Consider the following 22,252-nt stretch of genomic DNA (forward strand, 5'->3'; position numbering starts at 1 on the left):
TGGTGGGCTCTCCCCTTGGGGACAGGATGCCAAGGACCGTGTGGCCTTAGGAGCCTTTGGAACTTACCTGTGAGCGCTGCTGCTTGTGTAAAAAGACTTTTCTGGCTTAGGGGGTAACAAGTAGGGAGCCTTAATGCTAAAGCTACCAAAAATTAAGAAAGGGAGTACATGAGTGAGTGTGTGTGTGTGTATCTGTCCGTCCGTCCGTCCGTGTCCATGTCCTCAGTGCCAGCTGGCGCTTCTTGCAGGCCTTTTCTTTTAAGTTGATCCTTTAGAACAGTGTTTCCCAACCTTCTCTCATGATGAGAGTCACCTGGTGGAGTTGTTAAAACACAGATTCCTGAATCCCAACTAAGAAGTGCTAAACTAGAATTTTTGGGAACATATAGGTAAAATTGTATACTTAACTAGTGCTCTAACACAGATGTTATATACAGAGCACTAAGTTAAGTATGCAATTTTACCTATATGTTCCCAAAAATTCTAGTTTAGCACTTCTTAGTTGGGATTCAGGAATCTGTGTTTTAACAACTCCACCAGGTGATTCTCATCATGAGAGAAGGTTGGGAAACACTGCTCTAGAAAACCTACTCTCAGAATCATCTTCCCACTCCTGTTCCTCTCCTGGGAGGTGATCTGCACAGCAGGTAAGGATCAGCCATGTTCAGTGGATCAAACTGCTTGGGCAGTGGTTCTGAGGAGGAAGGTTTGTACTCCGGACCTTGATCTTCTACTGCTTCATGGAGAGGCTGCACCTTGTGGGAAAAGCCCACAGGCATAGGAAGGTGAACGCCGTTCATGTTTAATCTGGTTAAATGCAATTTTCTTCAGGCAAATTCTCATTCCTAAAGCAGAAATGGCAAGAGATAACAATCCGCAACAAGGGTTCCCTATAGACTTTTTTTTTTTTTTTTTTTTTTTTTTAGATTGCAAACTTAACCTGTTGCATGTACACTATGATTTGATTTTACAAAATTCCAGGAGTCTCAACTTTTCAGGAATATTTCTCTGTCGAATTAAGCAGAATATTCCCGCACATGCTTTGCCCTCATTTTTTTTTTTCTTAAACATAAATATTTGATGAGTGGTGTGCTTCAGCCATTACTGTCCAAATCCAGAGAGCAAATAAAAGCTCCTGGCATGCTGCCTGGGAGCCAACCGTAGTGCCTCCCATTCACCCAGAGGTCTCTGACTTCCTTCTGGCTGTGATCACACCAGGGGGCCCAGGGACACCCACACCCAGCAGGTAACATAAAACAGGGCAGAGATCAACTCTCCACGTTCACTCTGCTCACCTCCTGAACTCTGGACCCAGCTTCCTCTGACTTACTGACACGAGAACTCACCTGCCTTCACCCAGGTTTCCCAGATCCCTGAGCGAAACTCCTTAGCCTTGTGTCTTCCAAGCTGGTCTTGTCTTGTTCTTCACACTCATATGAAAAGTGGCTTATGCAACCTCTTCATTTTTTAAAATAGGTATTATGTTTATTTTGTCCCCAAGAACCTGACAACCCTATCAAAAGGTTCACACTGGGAAAGCTTGCCCCCCTCTCATCCAAGCCTTTGCCACACTCTCTCCAGGTAACAACCTGTAAATACAACCGAATAAGAATATATATGTGTATTCTTCCTCCTTTCACAAAAGATAGCGTATTATATATACTCTGCTGGCGTATTATAAATACTCTTCTGTGCCTTGCTTTCTAAAATTAGTTGTACGTCCTGGAAGTCTCAGCTCAGCACATAGAGTTCTCTCTCAATCTCACTCTCGCTCTGTTCTGTCTCTCAGCATAATAGTTTTCCCTTATGTGGATGGACCATAATTTATTTGGCCAATCTCTATTACTGGGCCTTTGGAGTATTTTCAGTCTTGTGCTATTATAAACTGTGCTGCATCAAATAAAGGTGTAATAAGTCATTTTGCCCTTGTGCAGGGGTACCTAAAAGCCGGATTCCCAGAAGTGGGCTGCTGAATCACAGGGCTCATTAATCCCCCTCTGGAAGGGCTGACTCATAATTGCCCTCCCACAGGCGATGCACTACTGGATGGCCTGTTTTCCCACAGCCCCAGCAGCAAGAAGAGTGTCATCTCATTTTATTTTTCTTAATCTGGTTAGGAGGAAATGGTAACTTTGGCTCATTAAACATTTTCAAATGACAAGTAGGTGGGGGTTGGGGGCCATTTGTACATCATTTCTTGTGTGCTGTCCACACCTATTGATCCTCTTGTGGGCATTTATTGACCTTTCTTCCTGAAGCAAGACTCTTGGCTTACACTGCTGTCAAAATATCTTAGATACCGACTTAAGAATGTGATGGCTCTTTTGAGCCTAAGGGTAGAAGTTGGCTGCCAGATTGTCAGCGCAAAATTGAGAGAAGTGGAAAGTAGGGTTTTATGCCAGTCGCTAATGTCTGATTTATAAATAGTTTTCTGCTAATGGTATTATTCTACTGGGGCTTCTCCAAAACCATTATGAGGATGATCTTCGAGTCTAGAATTTCTCCCTCTTCAACAAAAGCAAGAGAGGGAGGTTGAGATTATATAAATTACAATGGTACTTTCTGCAAAATCTCATCAGAAATGTGGGGTTTCCCATTTATATGCATCTCCGGGAAGGTCATACCCGCCGCATTTTTAATCTGCTGAAGTGGGCTCCCCTTCTCCCTTTGACCTCACCGAGAGCTGTGTACTCCATTTCCAAGGTGAAGGAGAAGAGAAAGTAAGAGGACCATGTGGGGAGATCGGCCAAAGTTCAGGGTTTGAACAACAGGTGTGGAGTTGGAGTTTCACACAATCGTCTTTCTTTTTGAGATGTTCTTTCAGTCAGCTCTTCGTAATGCTGGTGTAATGTATTATACATTAATTTTCCTCTATTTAAAAATGAAATCCATCGAGAGAGAACTTACAGGTTAGGATGCAGACTGCGCTTTTGTTTGGTTGCATTTAGAAATTCGTAAAGCTAGCTGACATCTCCATCATAAAGAAACAAAGAAGAAAACTTCACAACAGAGATCACGAAAACCTCTCCCCAGAGATCCTGCACTTTGCTCTGGAAAGTGGGACTGGTCTCCCAGCCCGTGCTCCCTTGTCAGCTTCTGGGTTTTGATTTTTGTGGAAGTTGCTTTTCAGCTCTCTGGAGGCTTATTGTTTCTCCCGGTGCTTCTCCTTCCCTGTCCCTGGAGTGTTGCTCTCCCACCACAGTGCCAGCACCATGGGGCAGGCTCCGGGTCTGTGGCTCTGTCCCCAGTGTCTAGCATGTGACCTCGCACCTTGCAGTTCTCCATTGACAGTGGATGGACGACTGCTGCTACAGGTACCTAACATGCTGTTTGTTTTTGTTTAACTGCTGAATTGGGCTCTTGGCCAGGTCTTTGTGATCAACATTTTAGAGATCTTATGTCAGACATGGACCTGATTGGGGCTAGGGTGTGGAGAGAATCATGTTAGCCATTCCTGGCCTGTCAGCAGGATTCTGTAGCCCTTATGTGCTCTCTGACAGCGTGCATGAGAGTTAGAGCAGTGGTTCTCAACCTCTAATACAGTTCCTCATGTTGTGGTGACCCCCAACCATAAAATTATTTTCGTTGCTACTTCATAACTGTAATTTTGCTATTGTGAATGAATCATAATGTAAATATCTGTGTTTTCCGATGGTCTTAGGCTCTACAGCAGCGGTTCTCAACCTGTGGGTCACGACCCACAGATTGAGAACAGCTGGCAGCATTGCCTAAGATCATAAAGGGTCCTGGCATTAGAAAGGTTGAGAACCACTGCCTTAAGGTATAATTCGGGCACCAGAGGGTGCTTGGAATCTCTTTGAGGGGCTCTTCTGCTCCACTTCTCTGCCTCCCGCCAGAGAATATTCTCTCTCATAAAACAAGGCTCATTGGATTCGATTGGCCCCACCTGGATCATCCAAGCTACCCCCCGCTGTAACTTTAATCACACCTGCGAAGTCCCTTTTGCCTCCTTACAGAACATATTCTCAGGTTCCAGGGATTAGAACATAGACATCTTGGGGGGAGGGGAGGGAGGAAAGGGAGGGAAGAGAAGGGTATTCTGCCTATCACAAAGAATTGTCCCCATATCAGAGATGTTAAAATGTGAACAGAATATGCTTCTTAGAATTGATAGAATACTATATCTTGAGTTTAGGGATAAAGGAGCTACTAATGTATATAAAGCATTCAGCCTGTTAATAGTAAGTGCTCAGGTGTTAACTATTGTTATTGTAATTATTGATCATAGGGCTCACAGAATACCCATCCCCTCTCAGTTCCATAGAAGTTCTTCTCACAGTTAAATGTGTTTGTCCAACCCTGAGAGAAAACAGTGTGGCAGCAGTTGGTTTGATGACAGTGAGCGTGATAGTTACCCCTTGAGTGACAGCTGCATCCCACGTGCTAGGAGCTTCACATACACTTTCTCTCACCTTGCGGTAGCCCTCCGAGGTAGGGAATACACGCACAGGTGAGGAAGCAGGTTCTGAGAGGGTGCACACTGCGTCACAGCAGGCAGTAAGTGGTGGTGGCACCTTGCTCTCAAGCCAGGTCTGTCTGACTCTGCAGTCAGCGGTCTGCGTGGGGCCAGCTTACCTGTCCCACGGTCTCTGGGGGTGTTGTGTGAGAAGGGCAAGAGGAAGAAGTGTCCACCAGGTGTGTGGGCTGGAGGGGGTGGCCTCCTGGAAGGGGAAGGAACACAGAGAACAGACATTGCTCTGGGAGGTGTCTCTCTTGTACTCATAGTTGTACTCTGCTAATAATTGCTTAGCTCATTGAATACTAAGGGCCTGTTTTGTCATCTTTTTTCCAGTTTAAGCACAAAAATGATCTTTTTTTCATTGACATTATCAGTTACCTACGCTAGGGGGGGACAGCTATGAACAGTATTGTGATATTTTGATTTATAATAAGAAATATATATATATATATATATATATATATATATATATATACACACACACACACTTCATTTTCTGGCACAGAACTTCTAAAAACCTTGGAATTTCTTAAATGATGAAATAAATGTATCTTGCTTATGTTAATGAGGTGACTTTTGGACTCCACGTAAGGGATTGGTTTTCCTCACAAACAGCCCCCATCCTTAGGTGAAGTCCAAAAGTCACCTCATTAACATAAGCAAGATATCAAAACATCACAGTACTTTCAATCCCACTCTTCAGACTTCCTGGAAGCAGGGAAGGCGGGAGTTTGAGTCAGTCACCAAAGGCTGGTGGTTTAATCCATCATGCCTGCAGAATGAAGCCTCCATGAAAACCCAGAAGGATGAGGTTCAGGAAGCTTCTGGGTTGGTGAACAGGTGGAGATGAGGGGACATGGAATCTCAGTGCCCTTCCCCCATTCTTTGCCCTCTGCATCTCTTGCCTTGAACATCCTTTGTGATAAATCAATAATCTAGTGAGTAAATGGGTTTTCTGAGTTTCTGAGCCACTCCAGCAAATTAATCAAACACAAGGAGGGGGCCCTGGGCACCTCTGACCTATGGCTGGTGGGTGAGAAGCACAGGTGAAGCTGCAGGGCTGAACCCTTGACCTGTGGGATCTGATGGGATCTTTGGGGAGATAATGTCAGAATTGAGTTCAGTTTTAGGAAACCCCGCTGGTGTCCATTCCTGATGGTGTGGAAACACCCCTGTTCCCCTCCTCCATGGAAACTGGGATTGTTGACCAGACCAGACCCTTTTGTATAGTGTGTGTGATTTCTAGCAGTAGAGAACTTCTTTTTAAGCCAGGGGTCCTCAAACTTTTTAAAGTGGGGGCCAGATCACGGTCCCTCAGAGAGCTGGAGGGCCGGACTATATGAACTACTAATTCCTACTGTAACACCTCGACTGCGCTCACTGCCCAAAAAACCTGGCGGGCCGGATCAGACTCCTCTGCAGGCCGCATGTGGCCCGCGGGCCGTAGTTTGAAGACCCCTGTTTTAAGCCATTCTAAGTGTAACCTGGACAAATGGTCAAAGAGAAAAGGAGGAGAGCAGTTCAGCAGAACTGGAGTAAAAATAGTCCTCGTTGGAATTCGGTAAACTAAGATCACAGTTTCTAGAGTTTTCCTAAGACACAACTACAGATTGTCTGTCTTAGACTCTTCAAATTCAGGTAGACATTGTTGGAAAACATCTAATTATCTTCCCATCAAAACCTGCTTTTCTTCCTGCTTCCTCTGAAAAAGTCAGTGAAAAACATCTCCATCCCCCCAGGAAGCCAGGCTCCGAACCATTGAGTCATCTGGAGCCCCTCCCTGCCCCCCCCCCCCCCCCCCCAGCTCAGACACCGCTCCCTCCCCACCAATGCCTGCACACCTACTTCGGAACTAGCCCACATGCCTGCTCTCTGCCCTTACTGCCTCTCACCTGGATTGTTGCCATGGCTTCCTAGCTGACCTCTGCCCTCCGAACTGCCACCAGGGTGATTTTTCTAAAAGATAGATCTAAATGGCCCTTCCTGTCTCCCAGCTGCATGAAGGCATTATAGTTAGTGATGCGTTCCACACTGTCCAGGTTCAAGGCCTGCCTGTGCTTTTGATGAACGCCGGAATCTTGAAAGAGTTATTCGGTTACTCTGTCTCAGTTTCCCCATCTGTAAAATGGGAGTGATAACAACACCTACCTCACAGGTTTTGGAATTTCAGTGAGGTAGCGTGTATGGAGCACTCAGGACAGTGCCTGGCCCTCAGGAAACATTATTATCCCATAGTCCTTGACAGCACACCCAGAGCTCATCTTCCCTACTGCTCCCCACCTCACCCCCCCCCCCCTCCCGGTGCTGCACAAAGCGTGATCTACAGACAGAACCGTTTGTCCATGATCTGCAGCTAGGTGAGTGCACACCTGGAGAGTACAGAGTGAGAGATTTCCATAGCAATTAAAACCCTCATTTTACACCTCTTGAATCTAATAAAACACTAGACTTGGCTTTTATATTTCGTTTTTCTAACGGTTTGCTTTTATTGCATTTTATAAAAGTATTGGTCCATGGTGAATTAGAAATAAAACCAGAAAGCTGACTGATCTTTCACCATAGGAAGAATTTCTGTGTTCCCACACACCCTTTCTATGGATTCACACTGGCCAGGTTACCCCTACTCACCATGTGACATTAAATCTCTCTGGATTTTTGTTACACCGTTTCCTCACATTAAGCACCTGTAATAAGTGCCAGACTCTGGGGACATAGGTTGACTAAGGTACTGCCTCTACTTTTGAGAAAGTTTTACTCAAACTACCCAGCGAGTTCCTGCTTGTCTTTTGAAACCTAGCATAATTTCATTCTTTCTGTCATCCATTAAGAAATAATTTATAAAATACCAACTGGCTTAGTAGGCACTTGCTGCATTTTGTTCCTGCCTTTAAGGGCCACCAAGCTAATGGGGGTGACAGACACGCAATGGCAGTAGGATAGAGTGTTAAACAGCAATGTGAGGAGGGAAGAGTGAAGGTACAGAGGAGGGTGTGCCGTCTTTGCCTCGGCTGGGGCAAGGCCATGGGGAGGTCAGAATGGTTTCACAGTTAAAGTAGATGCAGTGTCATCAAAAGATGAAGGTCCAGATCTTGAGGGCAAGCCCAAGGCCAAAGCCCAGCTCCGTCACTTGCCAGCCATGTGACTTTGAGTGAGTGACTGCCTGTCTGTTTTATTCCGTTCAGGCCACATAACAGAACACCATAGACAAAGTGGCGTATCAGTGATAGCAATTTGTTTCTCTACTTCTGGAGGCTGGGAAGTCCAAGGTCAGGACACCGTAGGTCCAGCGTCTGATGAGAGCCCCCTCTCTGGTTCCTAAACAACTGTCTTCTCTTCTCCCTGCGTTCTGACACGGGGACGGTGAGGAGCTGTGCACTGTCTCTTGTGTAAAGGCACTAATCTTACTCAGGAGGGCTCCACCTTTGTGACCTAATCACCTCCCAGAGACCCCTCACCTCCTAGTACCATCACAGCTGGGTTTAGGATTTCAACATGAATCTTGAGGGGACACACACGTTCAAGAACACAGTATTCTCTGAATTTCAGAGTCCTCTGTAAGATGGGGATAACAGTACCTCACAAGGCTATTTTGAGGCTCACCTGAAATTATTATATACACACTAGAGGCCCGGTACACAAAATTCATGCATAGGAGGGGGAGTCCCTCAGCCCAGCCCGCACCCTCTCCAATCTGGGACCCCCCTCATAAGCCTGGACCATTGGCTCCTAATCGCTCACTTGCCTGCCTGCCTGGTTGCCTCTAATCAGGGGTCCTCAAACTTTTTAAAGTGGGGGCCAGATCACGGTCCCTCAGAGAGCTGGAGGGCCGGACTATATGAACTACTAATTCCTACTGTAACACCTCGGCTGTGCTCACTGCCCAAAAAACCTGGCGGGCCGGATCAGACTCCTCTGCGGGCCGCATGTGGTCCGCGGGCCGTAGTTTGAAGACCCCTGCCTCTAATGATTCCCCCACCTCCCGCAGGCCTGATAGCTCCTAACTGCCTCCCCTGGTGCCAGCCAGATTGCCCCCAACTTCCCCCTCCCTGCCAGCTTGGTCACTCTTAACTGCCCCGCCCCGGTGGCCTGGTCACCTCTTACTGCCCCCCGCTCCAGGCCTGGTTATAGATAGCCACCTTGTGAGAGTATGATGGTCAATTTACATATTACCTCTTTATTATATAGGATGGGTCTAGAACAGTGCCTGACATCTACAACTCCATAAATGTTAGGTGATATTACAATTACTGGCACCTTTTTAATCTCTTCTTTACCCTTATTGCTGGACATCTTTAGCTTTCCCCTTGTCTGGGTTTCCAGGGGCATGTTGTTCAACCAATTCTTACACCGAATGGTACAGGTTTACCTGCCATACTTGTGGCTCCCCTCCAGGATGCATTGTGTCCCCTGGAGTCAGTGACATTCTTTCATCGTTATATTGCCAGTGACGGGCAGTGTCCAGGGCAGAGAACACTCAGTGGGTGTTTAGAGAATGTCTATTGTATTAAAGGAACCCAACTTCGAGCACTTTTGAGAAAGCTTTGTGAGGAGTCTGGTTGTCATAGACTGAATGCTTCTGTTCCTCCACATTCATGTGTTGGGGTGCTAACCTGAACAGAAGGGTGTTAGGAGGTGAGTCCTTTGGGAAGTGAGTGGAGCTCTCCTGGGTAGGACTACTGTCCTTATCATAGGGTCCTAGAGACTGGTCTTGCCCCACCCACCTGTGAGGACACAGTGAGGAATCAGCCACTTCTGAACCCAGAAGGAGGCTCTCCCCGAATCTGTAGTGCCTTGGTCTTGGACTTCCAGCTCCATGACTGTGAGAAATACCAGTTTGTTGTTCAAGCCACCCAGTCAGTGGTATTTTTGTGATAGCAGCCTGAATGGACTAAAACGCTGGTCAGACATTTATTTCCATTTTACCAATGGAGAAAATGAGGCTTTCTCTAGATAGTTTCTGTTACTGATCCAAGGGCATGGAGCTAGCAAATGGCGGAAGTGAGAGCAGAACTCCATGCCTCTTATTTTCCTGTTTTGTGCAGCCTTGTCCAATGCACCCTGTGAGTTGGGGGGTCTGTCTGGGGGCCGGCCTGCTAGGCTAGGAACCTCTTATCACCCAGCCCCGCCTATACCAGCCTATAACAGAATGGCTGAGTGGGCAGGAACCAGGCTTGGAGAAACCTGGTGACACACCCTCTCTCCACCCATCTCACCCTCCGCTGCCCCACTGGTATTTATGGGTCACACCCTCCTTGGGGAGGGCCCACCTGGAAACCTGGGGTGGAGGTGGGGACAGAGGCGGACTGAGCTGGAGGCAGGAGGGAGGACCTTACCGAAGAGTGGACAATTTATAAGGAAGACTATCGGGCTCAGTGAGTTGAAGAGGAGCCACCCAGCGAAGGTTGGAGACTTAAGGAAGCTCTTGTGAGGATATCCAGAGGGCAGTGAAGCTGTTCCTTGGACTTCTTTTCCCTTCAGAAATGTCTTGATGCATTTTCCTTCCCACCTTCTTTGAAAGGGGACAGATAGCCTTTATTTGCACTCAGGAATATAGTCTGTGTTCTACTCATTTATTTATTTATTTTATTTTATTTTATTGATTTTGTACAGAGAGGAAAGGAGAGAGATAGAGAGCTAGAAACATCGATGAGAGAGAGTCATCGATCAGCTGCCCCTTGCACACCCCCCACTGGGGATATGCCCGCAACCAAGGTACATGCCCTTGACCGGAATCGAACCCGGATCGCTTCAGTCCCGAAGCCGACGCTCTATCCATTGAGCCAAACTGGTCTCAGCTGTGTTCTACTCATTTATTAAGGAGCAGGGCACACCAAGGACTCTGACCTCAAACTTTCTCCCCAAGAAAAGTTTAACAAGTAGGACTTTGTATCTTTTTAAAAATATTTTTTTTAGAAAAAGAAGAAGGATACTTCTCAAAGGGAATAGAATGTAGTGGCCCAGGCAGCCTTGATAACAGGAGACCAAGGCAGTGGTTTGGAAACTCATCTGCACGTTAGTCAGCTGGGGAGTGATTTTGAAAACCCCAAAGGCCTGGCTGCACCCCAGACCTGTGAAGTCAGCCCCTCTGGCGTGGGGCCCAGAGGGCAGCGGCTCTCAGGAAGCTCCCAGGAGGTTCAAGCTCGCAGCCAAGGGTGGGGAGCACCGGGAGGATGGCCTTCTTGCTGCTCCGTCACCCCATCACCCCGGAGCCTCTGCAGTGCAGATCTTCGAACCGAGGGGATGTTGTAATGTGGCTGCCGATGAGTCTTCTGGATTCTGGCTCATTTTCCTCCTGTGTTTATGGAGTCTGAGAGCAACCTTTTGAGCAAAAATCCTGTCTGCCTGCAGATCCCCTTCCTTGAAACAGGCTGAACCCTACCTTTAAGCTGTCTAACCCAGCTCTTCTACCCTGTTTCCCCGAAAATAAGACAGTGTCTTATATTAATTTTTTCTCCCAAAGTTGCGCTAGGTCTTATTTTCAGGGGATGTCTTATATTTCCATGCGCTAGGTCTTATTTTCGGAGGATGTCTTATTTTCGGGGAAACACGCTACTTGGGAACCAATTATCAGTGCTTCCTGCAAGGTGGAAACAAAAAGGAGTGTCCCTGAAGGGAGTGTCACCATTCATTCCCATTTGGATTTGGACGCTCACCCATAGTGTAACTCTGGGGACAGGCTACATGTGTGGGAAGTCGTACCATCTCCTGGACAGTTTTTTTTTTTTTTGAGAAAGCTGAATTCTGGGATTCTGAGACATAAGTGTCACGTATGGCCAGGTCAATCCTATGGAGCCTAAGAGCAAATTATTGTTTTTGAGGGGTATGTTAGGCTCTTGAATTTTGACTAGAAATGGTTTTAGTTGTCAGTGTACATTTTGTTCTGTGTCCAATAGAAGCTTTTTTTTTTTTTTTTTTTTTTTTTTTTTTTAATCAGACAGTAAAGGAAACATTGTGATAAAGGTGGCCTGCAAAATTCATAGTCGTGGAATTGATTTGGGAATTTGTTTTGCTGGATACAAATACCTTTTTTGGGGGGCGGGGAACGTAAGATTTTGTTTGGATTGAATGTCTGTTTCACCTAGATTTTCCTCTTGAGAGCTAGAAGCCTTCTGTATCGTAACACTTTCCAGAAACATCTGAAAGTGAGAGTCCCTCGGGAACTCATATGGTTATAAACTGAATAAAAGTGAAATGTCAAGAATGCAACCTGGTTTTCCAACTAACTTCACTTTTTACAACTTTTGAGGATGAGGGTGAGAGGGAGGTAACTTTTTGTGTATCTTCTCTTGACCAGGCATTACAACCCCGTAAAGTATATACTTAGTTCATTTTACCAAAGAGGAAACTACAGAGAGGCTTAGTCACCTGCCTAAGGCTGCACAGCTCATGAGTTGCAGAGGGAAAATTCATACCTGAGCCTCTTAACTAGATCACACAGCCCTCTAGTTCTAAAACACACACACACACACACACTTAATAACTGTTCATTTTCTAGTCCCTTTAAGAGACTTTTATTGTCCTCAGAAGATTGTCCTAATAAGCATATAAAACATAAAAGCACAGTGAAGCCTGAGTTTTTACAGAGTCAGCATCTCTGTGAGGACAGAAAGTCCAGAGAAGAGGAAGTTGAAGCGGCTTCCTGGCAGGTACCTTGTTTCTAAAGAGCCCAGCAATCGCTCATGCAGATTTGTTGTTAAACTGACTCACAACAGCTGCGAACACGGGGGTTATCACGTCCCTTGCACAATTGTCGGTGCCTTCCCCGTGTTCACTACGAAGTTGTCATAGGTAGGGACAGTTTCACTAGGAGTTAATATGCCTCCAGTTGATCGTTGCACCTAATGCAGGCATGTTGGTTATTTCACAGAAAACAATGGTGAGGGACTTTAGAGCAATTGTTGGGAAAGAGACAGAATTAAAGGGCTGGCTTCTCCAGAATTTCTAAACAGGAAGTGCTCAGGGTTGACAGCCTGAAAGGGGTGTTTGCTTATTAGCAAATACAATTTTTCAAAAACTTTTCAATCCTTTGTAATGTTTTCTAAAGGTGTTTTTAAATGTATACTTTATAAGGTGAAACAGTGCTCTGTAATGGCAGAAAGCTGGAGCCTGGCTGACAGAGACTAATCCCAGCTCTGCCACTTGCTACTGGGTGACCTTGAACAAGCTGGTACTTAACCTTTTTGAGGCCTCAGTTCTGTCTCCTGGAAAAGGGAGATGATAACGCGCCTTCTTCCTGGAATTATTGTGACACATAAGTTACAATATATAAACTGCTTAGTGCCTGACACTAAGTGAACTAAGTCACTCAATAAATGCTTGCCATTGTTATTTTAATTAATTGGAATTTAATTGGAGAGATTTATAGGGGTAACAGTGGGGAGGAAGATGCTCAGGTCCCCCCAAGCCACCCTTTTGCCAGGAGAGGTAAGTAATTCTGTTCAGCTCCATGATTTGAAGTGCACGTTGTTTTTATTCTCACTGCACTCCACGTTTACATTTCTACAGTGTGGTGTACTGGGAAAGTCATTGAATTATTTAATTTTTAAACGTGGCATCATTCTAGCTGACTTGGAAAAAAGTGTTAGATGTAGATGTGGCCTCTGCTGAATATATATTGCCCCCCCCCCCAAAAAAAAAAATGTATACATACACTTTGAATAATTATAAAGGCAGTGTTTATTAAAATGCATCTCATTTTCAAAATTGAGCTGTCGGCTGTTATCGTGTACATACGTTTTGGGGGGAACGCCCTGTCTATCCAGGGGGGTGGAGCTGTCAGGAGCTCTGTACGTGATCCACCCGTGTTCCAGGTGCAGGTGCCGTGGAGATGGGGCCGGCGCTCAGGCCTGACTGCCGCATAGCCATCCCATCCTCTGGGAACCCAGGGCCCCCTCCCCACTCCAAATTCAGAGCGAACAGTGTCGTTTCCTTCTGTGGTGAAGAGAAGTGTATCAGCTTTCCGGAGAAACGCACTGTCTTTCTGGCCCTAAACTCGAGTGGTCATGTAGGTTCTTATGTGAAGGACATTGGGGATAGATAGGTCCCTTAGTATCTTTCAGAAGTTCTTCCTGGGGAATATTCAGAGAGATTGTCGTGTGGCTGTTTCTTAGGTTAGCCTTCAAATAATGAGCAAGATGCTTCTTACTTCAATCTCATTGAGTGACTGTATTTCTACAGGAAATACTAAAGACCTCGGGCTTTCTGTGGATCTGATCTGACCCGGGGTCAGCAGGGAAGTCCTGGGAAAGAAAAGTGAGTGGAGCCGGGAATCTGCTGACTGGAGTTTTAGGTACAGAATTATGGAGCCCAGCTTCTGCTTTTGACAGATGAGGGAACTGAGGCTCGGAGATTTGCCTGAGTTCAGAGAACTAATTGCCAGTACTGTCCCTGAGATTCCAATTCCAGGACCCACTGCTCTTTCCCGCCAACGCCCTCCTGTCACGAAGCCTGTGCTGTAGAGCAGCTCTGAGCTCTAGCGCTCCCGGGAGTGGCGGCAGTGCTCCGTCCGGCCAGTGTGGTAGTCACCAGCCACATGTGGCTCTCCAGCACTTGAAACGTGGCTAGTTAACTGAGTTTTTTTTTTTTTTTTTTTGCTTAATTTAATTGTAATTAAAATTTAAGCCCCACCCTCGTGGCTCAGTAGTTGAGCGTTGGCCTAGGAACCAGGAGGTCACAGTTGATTCCCAGTCAGGGCACATGCCCACATTGTGGGCTCTATCCCCAGTAGGGGACATGCAGGAGGCAGCTGATTGATGATTCTCATCATTGACGTTTCTATTTCTCTCTGCCTCTCCCTTCCTCTCTGTAATCAATAAAAATATATTTTAAACAATTTAAATTTATATAGGGATGTGTGGCTAGTGGTGGTCATTTTAGAGAGCCCAACTTTAGAGACATTGAGAAGGAGAAAAGTCCCGTCCTTACCTCCTGCCTCAGTCTCACCAGGTGGGAGGCCCTTTTCCAGTGGCTCAGGTATAGCCAGTCTGTGCCAAAGCAGGAGAGTCGCCCTGGGCCAGTCACCGCCTCTTTCCCGATGAAGGGTGGCTCCTCTAAAACATAAGGGTGTTGGACCAGATCTCTCGCCGAGACCTCGTGATGACTATGGGCCTGACTCTCCACGGATAGGCAGTGTGATCTTTAACAGAGCCCTTAGCCTCCCTGTGCCTCAGTTTCCCCATCTGTGGCCTGAAATTACCACCTGTTCTGTCATCCTCCCTTCCTGCCCCCTGCCCCCCATGATATTGGGAGAAGCTCAAATTAGAAAAATCAGCCAGAAGAGCTCCCTGTGGCAACTTTTTAAAAAATAGTCTTTGGTGTCTCAAAATATTTTTGGTTTTGATATAAGTGGTGGGTGGGTTTTCTTTTCTCTTAGATGCTGCAGTTGATGAGCTTACCCTGTCAAGGTTATCCTCATTGTCAAGAGTAGAGACAATAACAACACAGTCCGTATGAAACAGGAGCTGGAAGTCATGGTACTGATGACAGATAGCTGATTTGATCAGTGGAAGCTAGTTTTTCACAGTAATCTTGCTTAACTAGGCATTCTTTACCATCACTTCACACTCGGCTGTTTTCATCTGAGAAGCCAAAGCAAATCTTTCCGCCCCCACACCCGCCCCCTCCCCCCAAAGAACTAAGGCTCTCCTTTACTGGCTTTTCTTCCTTTTGCTTATTTTCTCCCATCAGCCTGTGTTAAGTCCCGTGTGGAATCCACAGTACCATGTGTTCTTCAATAAACAAATAAACCCCCTCAGGATGGTTTCCTTGGTTATACTTCTGCCTCCTAAGTTCTCAAACCTTATTCCAAGATAGCGATTCTCCACTGTGTACCCACAGCTCACTGGTGGCGGTCTCTCGATCAAAAGATCAAGAGTTATAATGTATTTTTAAAAATATATTTTATTGATTTTTTACAGAGAGGACAGTAGAGGGATAGAAAGCTAGAAACATCAATGAGAGAGAAACATCGACCAGCCGCCTCCTGCACACACACACCACCACCACCACCCCCTCACCGGGGATGTGCCCGCAACCAAGGTATATGCCCCAGACCGACACTCTATCCACTGAGCCATATAATGTATTTTTGCTACCACAGATGAAATGGGTCTTCTGACCTGATGCGAGTGGGGTACAACTCATTCTGGGCTGCGAGCAGTGTAATATCCAGCTGGGCCAAAGAAGATAGTTGCTAGGTTGGCACTTGTTGGATGTTTGCTCCCAGGCATGGGAGTGGAGTGGGGCCAGCCGTGTGGTGCTGGCGGGTGACCCTGTGCAGACGGGCTTAGTTGCAGATGCCCTTTAACACACAGCGAAGCATTGTTTTACTGCAGCAGCGTTTGCCTTAAAATTATGGTCGCATGGTTTAGTGTTGTGTTGAGGCTTTTAATTCTTTTTATTTTATTTTATTTTTTTTTAAAGAGTGCTTTTTTATTTTATTTATTTATTTATATTTTATTGATTTTTTACAGAGAGGAGGAGAGAGAGATAGAGAGCTAGAAACGTCGATGAGAGAGAATCATCGACCAGCTGCCTCTTGCACACCCCCTACCGGGGATGTGCCCGCAACCAATGTACATGCCCTTGACCGGAATCGAACCTGAGACCCTTCAGTCCGCAGACCGACGCTCTACCACTGAGCCAAACCGGTTTCGGCTAATTCTTTTTTTTTTGAGGCTTTTAATTCTTTGCTCGATGCCACCAACCGTTGTAGCATCTGCATCTATGCCAACGACCACTGTTTCCTGCCCTGGAGGTTCGGGGGATGGCTGAGGGGAACGAGGCAGGACCCGGGGTACATGGGAGCTCTCTCCCTACCCAGTACCATCAGAGCTGTTTCAAGTTTCCATGCTTCACAAATCAGCCCTCTGAAGGAGATCCCTTTTGAAGAAAGGATTCCTCGGCTTACAAGATAAAAATGTTGAAAGCCACTACTCTAAAGCAGTGCCTCTCAAATGTTAGTGAGCACCAGAATCACCCGGAGGGTTTATTTAAACCAGGGGTCCTCAAACTTTTTAAAGTGGGGGCCAGATCATGGTCCCTCAGAGAGCTGGAGGGCCGGACTATATGAACTACTAATTCCTACTGTAACACCTCGGCTGCACTCACTGCCCAAAAAACCTGGCGGGCCGGATCAGACTCCTCTGCGGGCCGCATGTGGCCCGTGGGCCGTAGTTTGAAGACCCCTGATTAAACAAAGATTGCTAGACTGAATTGAGGCTTGAAAATTCGTATTTTAACCACTTCCCAGATGCTGCTACTGATGCTGATGCTGGCCCAGGGTCACACTTTGAACACGGAACCACTGAGTTTAGAGAACAGAAATAATGTCATGAATTGTGTATTGGGTACTGTGTTAGATGTGATCAATTCCGTCTCATTTGAAGCTAAAATCCTTGTATTGCTATTCACATTTTATAAAGGAGAAAACTGAAGCATACTGAGTTTCAGTAACTCACTTGTCTTTAAATTGCTGATCAGTAGAGAACTGGAATTTGAGTGGAGGTCTGGCAGTTAATACCAGACCTCTTTAATCTAGGACACCACGTGCCTTTCTTGTACAATAGTTGTCCCCAATTTATGGTCCAAGGTGGGGATGAGAGCTGATTTATTGCAAGGGGTTTGCACATTCAGATGTAAAGCGAGCTTGGACCTCAGACTGAAGGTCTCACCTATTGGGTGGCTGCTGTGCAAATGTAATTTTGTGATAAGGACACTATGAAGTCAGATTATAATTATATCACTTCACGTGCACCGAGCATCTTTTCACAACAGATACTAAACTGACAGCTACTACTCCTGAGTGTCTGGAAAGCTGTGCTTTTGTTTTTGGTGCTAAGAACTTGTCTTCATACTAGAAAAAGTTAGGAATTTCACTGAGGCACCGTGTCTGGTTGCCCTGTCTAAGACTGGGCCTAGGGAAGGAGGGAGACATAATATTCACGAACTGGTTCTCATTCAAGAAGGTTGCTGGAGAAAGTAGTGCCATCCTGCTGAAGGATTCCATCAGGAAGCCGTGCAGGAACTCTGCCTTCAGCGGCGGGACAGCCAGCATCAGCTGCCCACAGCCTGAGCCGCTCTCTCCGCTCTCTCCTGCCCTGCTGCTTTCCAAGGCCAGCCCTTCCTCCCGGAACCTGTCCTGTGTCCCTTGCCTGCATTCCTTCCCCCTCAATTGTCTTCTCCCCCAGTTGCATTTTTGCTTTCCTAGTCTCTCATTCAAATAATTTTTTTTTATGCTCACCACATACCAGCAGCTGCCTCCCCAGTGTGCTCAGGCCTGCCAGCTCTGCTCATAGTTGCGATGGTTACTCTCCTACAAGTGCCCGGCTTGGGTGAAGTACTAAACTTGCCTCAGGTACCACTGACCACTAGTAGGTTCTTGGGTAAGCTGCCTACATTTGCTAATCATCTGTAAAAAGGGTGCATAACGTCAAAAGGTTGTTGAGAGGATAAAAGTGGAATAAGACATGTGAAGCACTGAATGCGGAAAGTGCTCAGTGTGGTTATGGCTCAGGGAAGGGAAGGAGGAAAAGTCGTTGTCAACTGCTGTTCACCCACGTCTCCTGCATTCAGTCCCCGCGGGCGCAGAATCACCTTGTCATAGATCAGTGCTTCTCACCTTTTCTTTTTTCTTTTCATTATCACCCCATAAGAAGAAAAGGTAAAATACATTTAACCCTTTGCACTCCGAACCATTCTGGACATTGGCTACCAGCTACTCGACGCTACTTTGCGGCGGAAACGTGCGTTGAAATAACTCAATTCCCCGTAATCACTAATAAAACTGCAATGTCCCCTGAGAGGGGACATCCGAGTGATATGCTAGAATTCCGATGTCCCCTGAGAGGGGACAGCGGAGTGCAAAGGGTTAATTAGCTTACATTTAAATTAACTTGAATTTCTCCCTAATGAGGAGAAATTAAATACTAAGGGATATATTATTAAGGCATAAGATTTTTATGAGGTTAGGATTGAACAATAGAGGCCATGCACTATTGTAATAGCTAAGAAATTATTTACTCCTCTCACCCCAAAATCCCTTCCATGCATTATGGCTGTAACAGTTGTCTATTTGTGAAATCCTCTAGCTTCTCTGCCTGGCCTCCTTAGTCTCTCCTTTTACTGCCCCATCCTGTGCCTGCTGCTCCTCTTACGGCTCTTTTTCTATCTGCTTTCCTGGTCCATTCAGTCACATGGGGACTGAGATGTCCAGGACAAGGTCACATCTTAGTAGAGAGAGAGACACACACCTCACTCTCCAACAGCAGGACAGAGACCAAAGAGTAGGGGGGAGGAGGGGGCAGAAGGAAGCCAGTGGGAGCTTGGGAGCTGAGCCAGGGAGAGGTGAGTGTGGTGGGGCGTGGAGGACACAGCGGGCAGGGCAGGGAGAGGTAGCAGACAGGACAACCCCGGGGCAGTGTGGGAACCAGACCTTCAGATGTCCCACTTTAAACACTTGATGGTGGCCCTAATGATAGCTTTGTTTTGTTTTGTCCTCATGTTAATATATGGCCTTCTAAATAATTAGTGCCACAAGTGCCACTTTTCAAGACACTTCCCTGGGAAGCAGTGAGTGCCTCGCAGGCAGGCGGCGAGAACAGAGTATGTGGAGTCTGGTGCCGCGGGAGCATCAAATGTCGGGTTTGGCAGAGCAGCAGGAGTGGCGGCTGGAGGCTGGAGACAGAACCTGAATGTGCCTTGCAGACTAGGGTTAGGAGCCAGCAAATGGCTTTAGACAGGTGCTTCCTTTCTGTGTCCCTGATCCCTGTTTTCTTTTTTTCCATTTGCCCTCGTTTTTTTCTGCCATATGCCCCCGAGACATGAATCGATCCTTTACTCTGTGTCTTTCCCTGACTGTCCATTCCCTCTCCGCAGAGGACCTACAGACCCTCGTTGAAAGTCTGATTCTTTGGCATCTGCAGGACCAGCCTTCTGGGCACCTCCATCAGGATGCCCTGTGGGCACCTGCACATCAGCTCATTCTTCTGGGCACCCAGGCTTGAAACCTTAAAATGATCCGATGTGTTTGCCTTCTTTCTCTAGGTTAGAAACCCCAAGAAGGGCTTATAGATTAGTTCTCTGGCACCGCCCAGGTTCACTCAGGCATTCAACAGAAATTTCCCTCTCCTCCCCCTTCATTTCCGCCCCCTTTCCTTCCTCCCTCTCACCTTTCCCCCTCTTTTCTCTTGTAGTTAATATTTATTGAGCCAAGATCGGTGCTGCTGCTTTGTGTGCATATTTTCCATTTTGCATTCACAACAACTTGGTGAAATGATATTATCTCATTCTGCAGCAGAGGAAACTAAGGATCAAGCAGGAAGGGCAACTTGTCCAAAATCACAGTTAAATGCCAGAATTGGGGAGAATCTGGGAGGGGTGTCTGACACCCCCACTCCACCACCCACGGCAAGCCTTTCACCTAGAAGATTCACTGAAAGATTCCAGATGGGCCTCTGCTTCTCTTCTCCCCACTTCAAGCCTTCCCAGACCTTGCTCGGTTTAATCCTCTATAGCACGAATGTGAGCATGTAACTCCCTCACTCCAGATTCCTTGGGCCATAAACCACTTGTACTGACATCCAGGCCCCTCAGAGCATGGCCCTGGTTTCTGTCACTTTGGACGTGAGGGTTTTCGTGGTGAGAACACCAGGGGATTTGGTGCCACAAGTCCTGGGTTGAGCCTCGGGGCCGCCACTTGAGCAGATAATGAATTTGTCTGAACCTTATTTGCTTGCTTCTTCAGAGAGTATTGGTTGTGAGCCTTTCAGGTGGACTCACTGTGCGAGGGTTTTGAATATTCATTCGTGAAGAAAACAGGCAGGGTTTCTGCCTCCAAAGAGCCCCCAGGCCGACCTCAGTGTCCTTATCTGTGCAAGAGGGATGATCCTAATCGCCATCTCCTTGGGCCATTGCAGGGAATTGATAGAGATGGCGGACGTGACTGTGCTTTCCGTGTGCAAGGTGCTGGCCACCTGATGTTGTGTTTTCTTACGCTTCTGCTCCCGGTGCATTTCTAGGTCCTCAGCTTAGCTTGTGCTCCTCCCAGCCTTCCCTGCCTTAAACGTCCTAGGTGGTCTTGATGGCCCAACTGAAGACATTTCTTATCCAGAACCTCCTTGCTTACTATGAAGTTTTATTCATTCATTAAGAGTTCCAAGAACACTTACTAAACACTTTTTAAAAGAGTGTTTTTTCATGGTGTGGTTCATAGACTGAGGGTCTCAAGATCCTTTCAGGGAATCCCAAGGTCAAATTTATTTTTGTAAATTTTACGACATTATTCGATGGCTTCATAGTGACACTTGGAAAGATGCTGCAAAAGCCGTGGTGGCTAAAACTCCTGGTGCTAAAGGTTTTCAGCTCATTCATAGGCCGCGCTGCACCCGGGCCCACATTCCTCACCAACACACACAAGAGGAAAACAATACGAAGTGCCCTTTTCACTTAAGAATGTCCTTAAAGCGGTACAAATAATTATCTTTATTAAGTCTCAACCCTTGAACACACATCTGTTTAATATTCTGGATGACTGAATGGGGAGAATAAAGCTCATAATTTAGTGTGATGATTGTCTCGAGGAGAAACACTTGTGCAATGGAGTTGCAAGCTGAACTAGCTGCTATTTCACCTAACACCATTTTCACTCGAATGTCTCACAGACAAACTATGATTATCCAGACTTGGACATTTGGTTCTTAAAAAAAAAAAAAAAGAACAACAACAAAGCTAGCCCACCACTCCAAGGAAAACACCTGTCAGTATTTGTTGCCAATGGTAAAAGCCTAGCTTTCAAGCAAAGATTAGAATTTTGAGAAACTTGTGTCTGCCACTGTACGCTTGACAGCTTTCTAATACTTAAAGACTTTGCTGTTGAGATCACTACTGACGTTAATGAGTGTGCTCTTTTGATACTGCGTGATGAACTGTGTCAACATTTGAAAAATCTGCATAACTCAATGAACCGGCATTTCTCAATGACCAGTGTGTGATGTTACAAGCCCTGCATGGGTAAAAGGTGTATTCAAATGAAGATAGACGAATCCACTACAATACTGTGGCAGAGTATGAAAAGTCCATTGAAAGGTTTTCAGCTATCCTTTTAAAAAACTGCCCCTTACTTAAGGTGTTTTATCAGTAGAATATGCATAGTTACCTGAAAAGGTTTTCCATCTATATCTGTGTGAGGCCAGCCTTTCTTTATATACTATTAGAGACCCGGTGCACGAAATCCGTGCACTCTGGGAGGGGTCCCCCCACCAGGCCTGTACCCTCTCGCAGTTCGGGAGCCTTCAGGGGATGTCCTAAATTCGTGCACTTGAGGGATGTCCCTGTGAGGAGAGGCCTAAGCTGTCAGTCAGACATCCTTAGCACTGTCTCGGAGGCAGGAGAGGCTCCTGCCACCTCCACTGCACTTGCCGGCTAATGGCCGAGTGGCACTCCCACCGTGGGAGTGTGCTAATCACCAGGGGAAGCTCCTGCATTCAGCGTCTGCCCCTGGTGGTCAGTGCACATCATAGCGACCAGTTGTTCTGCTGTTCGGCAAATTTGCATAGTAGGCTTTTATTATATAGAGTAACCAAAACAACATATCCCAACAGATAAAAGTTAGAAAAGGAAATGAGGATTCAGCTATCTTCTATTAGAGAATTGCAGCCCCAGCTGGCATGGCTCAGTGATTGAGCATTAACCTATGAACCAGGAAATCACGGTTCAATTCCCAGTCAGGGAACATTCCAGGTTGTGGGGTCAGTCCCCAGGAGGCAGGTGATCAAT

General features: G+C 46.4%; 1 protein-coding gene across 1 annotated transcript in view; it reads left to right on the top strand.

Moving 5' to 3' along the window:
* The window catches only part of GNG12 (G protein subunit gamma 12), a 120,695-nt gene that overhangs the window by 7,996 nt on the left and 90,447 nt on the right, over positions 1 to 22,252 (top strand). The gene's annotated exons all lie outside the window — the stretch shown is intronic.

Source organism: Pipistrellus hanaki (assembly GCF_964339955.1).
Source record: "Pipistrellus hanaki genome assembly, chromosome: 2".
NCBI classification, from domain to species: domain Eukaryota; kingdom Metazoa; phylum Chordata; class Mammalia; order Chiroptera; family Vespertilionidae; genus Pipistrellus; species Pipistrellus hanaki.